We start from the raw sequence: 5,024 nt of genomic DNA on the forward strand, positions 1-5,024 counted from the left end.
ATATATATATATATATATATATATATATGTGTATATACATATATATACACATATATATACATTTATATATATATATACATACTGTCGAGTAAGGTCACAGTTGATGAAATCGTCCCCTGCCTACAGGCTGCAAGTGTGACAGATTTATACTATATTCTGTGATTAGAATAAAGTGAGCACTGCATGTTGTGATTATGTTAGATTTTTACCGTATTCTATGATTGGAATAAAGTAAGCACTACATGTTGAAATTATGTTAGATTAAAAATATAGTTTGCATTCAGAACAGTGGAAATTGCATGTTGAGACTGAGATAGAAGGCAATGCATTAACTTATTTTGCTTAAGCTATGAGTTTCCACCTGTAAGAGCATTCCAGGACAGATGGGGAGTGCATTATCTTATCTTGGTTTGAGGTTGTCCACTTAGGGTACATTCACACCAGCCCTGTTTAGTCCGCTTTAATCGAACTCTAGCTCGTTTTCCTAGGAAGTCCGGATCGTTTGGGGAGGTCTGAACGCGTCATCGAACTCTGTCATGGAACAAAAAGGCGAACTCTGGCCCGGGCTAAAACCTAGGTCTCGGTCCGGTAGAAGAAAACTCCAGCGCGGTTCGAGTACAATGTGAATGCAATCAAACCGGGCCCCGCTCCACAAGCAAAAAGTCGAGTACAGCGCAGAAACAAACACACATTTCTCTTACCTCATATGGAGCTGTCAGCTGCCTTGTCTGAAAAACAATATTCTCCATGGTCTTCTGCCTCATTTTACGCTCATGCTGAGTCCATTTTTGAAAAATGACTAAATATAACTCCTAAAACTGCTAAAACTTGATGCCATTCCATTTTTGTTTTTATTTCCAGAAGAAGAAGTGTCTTCAAATGTTTTTGTGTCGTTTCTTTCAGTAGTTCTTGGTGCAGCGCCACCACAGGCGAGCGGGGGGAACAGGTTGGTTCAACAGGTTGTACAGCACAGTGTGAATGCAAACGCACCAGCTGAAATGTAAACAAAATGTTATGAACATTGGTCCCCAACCGAACCGAGTCTACCGGACTATCAGGTGTGAAAACGACCTTAGAGGGAGCCTAAGATCATTCCACGATAAGATAAGGACCTGAGTAAACAGGTAAATGTTATTATTAAACGAATACGAAAAAAAAGTATTGTAATATAACTCATACTGGTAACTGAGGGGCCAAGAAGCAGAATGATACTCTCCATACCATAAAAGGACATAGTTTAGAGGACAGAATGTCTTCTCGTGTTCCGAGAAACACACAGCTCCAAAGTGCGGGGGGGGGGGGGGCAATCAGAGCATGACACCAGAGAATGTTACGATGGAAAAACTGGTTCAAACTAGTTCTAACCAGTGATCAGGGTATATAAACCCGACACAGCTATGGGGTAGTGCTGAACAGACCGTGGTGTTGATGATACAGGACAATATTGATTTTACCCCAGGAGCCACTCGGAGGGATTTGGACAGCTCAAAAGAGAGACTTCTTTTCAGGAGTACTCCCTTGTTCAGCCTGAGCAGACGCCAAACCAGATCTCTCAGGATTAGGACTGCTCGTGGGGCCATGGTGCTTCCTTCCAGGGCTTTGGAGGAGAGAATTCACTTGCCATTATCCAAAAGGTCTTCTGACCGAAATGGTGAGTGACCCCTGATATATTGTGCAAATATAAAATTTTATACAATATAGCAGTGATTTTTCCATAACTAAGTGAGAAAGATCAGATTATGAGAGTACTATCCTGTTTCTAGTCCTCTTGAAAAGTTTTCATATAAACTGTGTGCTATTGAGGTGGATTGTAACAGTTTGGTTAGAAATATGGTTGGCTCATAGGACAGTCTAAGGGGTTTTTGGGGGTCTAATATGCTTTGGGGCTCCAAATGCGTAACAATCCATTCTAAGAAGAGGAGGCTGCTCATTAGTGGACCACCTATGCTCTAGGACTCAAGATCTCTAACTTGGCTCATCGGAGCCAGGAGAGAATCACCTTAGTGGACTCTCGATGCTCTGAACGTCCCATCTGACCAACAGGAAATTCCCTGAAACCAGGCACAGACTCTTTATCATTGATCTTATTGAATAATTAAATGTAACCATTTATAGTGTGCTGATAACGCAACCTGCAAATAATTAATTAAAGCAAAGCATAAAATGTAAAACTCTGGACTATAATTTCTACACTTCGTACTCATGGATTTGGAAAGCTTGGTTCGATTTTAACAAAATAGGAGGATTTTAAAGGTGTCTCAGCTCTGATTAAACAACATACTGGAATCTTGAGCCTGATCTTTTACCAGCCAATTAGCGATAGTGTGGTTACCTGCTCCACAGTAAAAACAGAGATTCAGCCTCCTCCTTCTCTCCTTTTCCTCAGGGGTGAGACGCCTCCTGTCCAGCTGCATAGGCTCCTCCAACTCTGGAAGATTGGAAACAGGTACCATGTGAGTCATTTTTCTGAGAGCTTTTGACTCACCGCAGGGTCTAGGTGACATCACAGATCCGGTTCTCCTGTCCCGGTCTCTCTCCCAAAAGCGCAGGTCAATGCGTGTTGCCAGGTCCAGATCACTCCAGCTGGCAGCTGGTTTTGGCTGTCAGTAGCAAACTGGTTGGTCCACTATGATAAAGTGCTATTTATAAGACTTAGCTGAATACAGCACCTCAAACTGAAGAAGTCTTTCGGATGAAAGACGAAACGTTTCTACATTTTTTTGTTTTGCCTTGTTTTGTTTTTTGAATGTCCAGAGGACCAGACTTAACTTTTTTAAACAAGATAAACATTAGTCAGACTGTAGCTGACTCTGTGCCCAAAGACAGGAAATGTGTAGAACAACATCAGTCATTATTGAAGCCAAATGTAACTTTAAGGAACATGATTTATAGTGAGTCTGGAAGATGAATAAGTGTCAGGGGTCATAATTAGAGCAGTACAGCTTCATGCTACACACTGATGAGACACACATTGGAGGCAGTGAGGGATTCAATGTCTTGCCCAGGGTTACTTCGGCATGTGACTGCTGGTGAATTCGAACCCCCAACTCTTAGCATTGGAGTATGACTGCTCTAACCACTCAGCTACAGCCACCCAATCCGTCCATCTATTATCTTTACCTGTTTCTTCCTTTTCAGGTGGCGGGGAAACTGGTGCCCATATTCAGCAGTCACTGTGTGAGAAGCGGGGGACACTATACAAGTTCCATAATTTCCCTTTAAAAATTACAACTTTTTCCTGAATTGTTTAAAAATTCTACGATATTCAGCTAGTAAATGAAATTATTGTATCTTGGTTGTTTATTTATGTCATTTGTATTCAGTGCTTGAACCGATGCCTATTTAAATCTCCAAAGTGATAAAAAAAAAAAAAATTAAACAAACACAATTCCTGGTTCTTTTTTGTAGTACCACCCTCAGATTTTTCCAGTCTCATGTTAGAATGTGTGTAGCCCTGCATCTTCAGAGTGCTGCTTGAAACAACTAGTCAGGTTCACAGCACAAAGTGTCAAAGTGTCCTATCCGGAGGCCGTGGAGTGAAACAATGTGCCCGGTGACAAACTGCATTGGGTGACTACCACATTATTTCTTGTTGCTGCTTGGTTGTGCTTGCCACCCTGTCTTAATAACAAGGTTGTTCAGCCATCAGGACCCTGCTGGCCTCCATGTTTCTGTTTCAGAGCTCAGACAGTGCTGCTGTGGCACACAAGTGTGTGTGTCCCCATTCATGGTGCTGAATACATCATTCTTTGACCACTGATGTGTGTGTGTGTGTTTGTGTGTGTGTGTGTCCTTGTTTATGCTACTTTGTGAGGCCCATTTTTCCAACTTATACTACATTGTGAGGACCAACTGCTACTTATGGGGCCCAAAGCCCGGGCCCCATAAGAAGAAGTCCCGTTGGTGGGTTAGGGGCTAGGTTTAGGACTAAGGTGTGAATTGAGGATGTGTTAGGTTTAGGGTTAGGTATGTACTGGTAATGGTTAGGTTATGGATAAAGGTCATGGTTAGGCTATAGAAATGAATGAAAAATGAATGGAAGTCAATGCAAAGACCCCACAAAGATAGCAAAACAAACCTGTGTGTGTGCGTGTGTGTGTGTGTGTGTGTGAATGACAGCAACTAAAGTGTGTGGGTTATTCACCTCGACCATGGAGGTTGTAATTTAAAACAACTAGAGCATCTCTCTCTCTTTCTCTCTCTCTCTGGTTGTTACATACACTAGATGGATGCTCATTGGTGGAGATTACTTGCCTTTGAGACCTCTGACAGCACTGTTTGTGTGTGTGTGTGTGTGTGTGTGTGGGGGGGGGGGAGTTCATGGTCAGTCATGCCCCATCACCAGAAATGACCAGAGGGAGTTTGTCTATTAACAAATCATTCTCTCACTTTACTTCTTCCTCAATCATTCTCTCACTTTACTTCTTCCTGTCCCTCCGTCCTTCTTTCATCACTTGTTTTTTTATCTTATCATCCTTCCATTTTTCTTAACTTTCTTCTCATTATTAAGAAAGATTATTTAATTTAAATGCTTAAATAATTTAATTAAATACTTATAATAATTAAATAATATTTAAATCATTTAATAATATGCTCCTCATATAATTAATGTTAACTTACTTTTTATGTATATGAATTCAAAAATGTTCAACACAAAAACAACTAGACTTTATTTGTAACAGAAAACGTTTCGCTCCTCATCCAAGGTGAGGCGTGATTTGTCAATCTGCATATGTATGCGTTTCTTATCTCAGCATTATACCCTGAACCCCACACTCACTGCTCTTGAATTGAGAAAGCTCCTCGGATGAGGGGCGCAACATCTTCTGTTACAAATAAAGTCCAGTTGTTTTTGTATTGAACATTTGTGAATTTATCATGTCCTGGATGACGGAGAATCTTCACCAGCATATGTATATAAATGTTTTGTGTATGTATATGTATATGTATATGTATATATATATATATATATATGTGTATATATATATATATATATATGTATATATATATATATATATATATAT

The sequence above is a fragment of the Nematolebias whitei genome, chromosome 4, assembly GCF_014905685.2.
Source record: "Nematolebias whitei isolate Nwh7 chromosome 4, NemWhi1, whole genome shotgun sequence".
Classification (NCBI taxonomy): domain Eukaryota; kingdom Metazoa; phylum Chordata; class Actinopteri; order Cyprinodontiformes; family Rivulidae; genus Nematolebias; species Nematolebias whitei.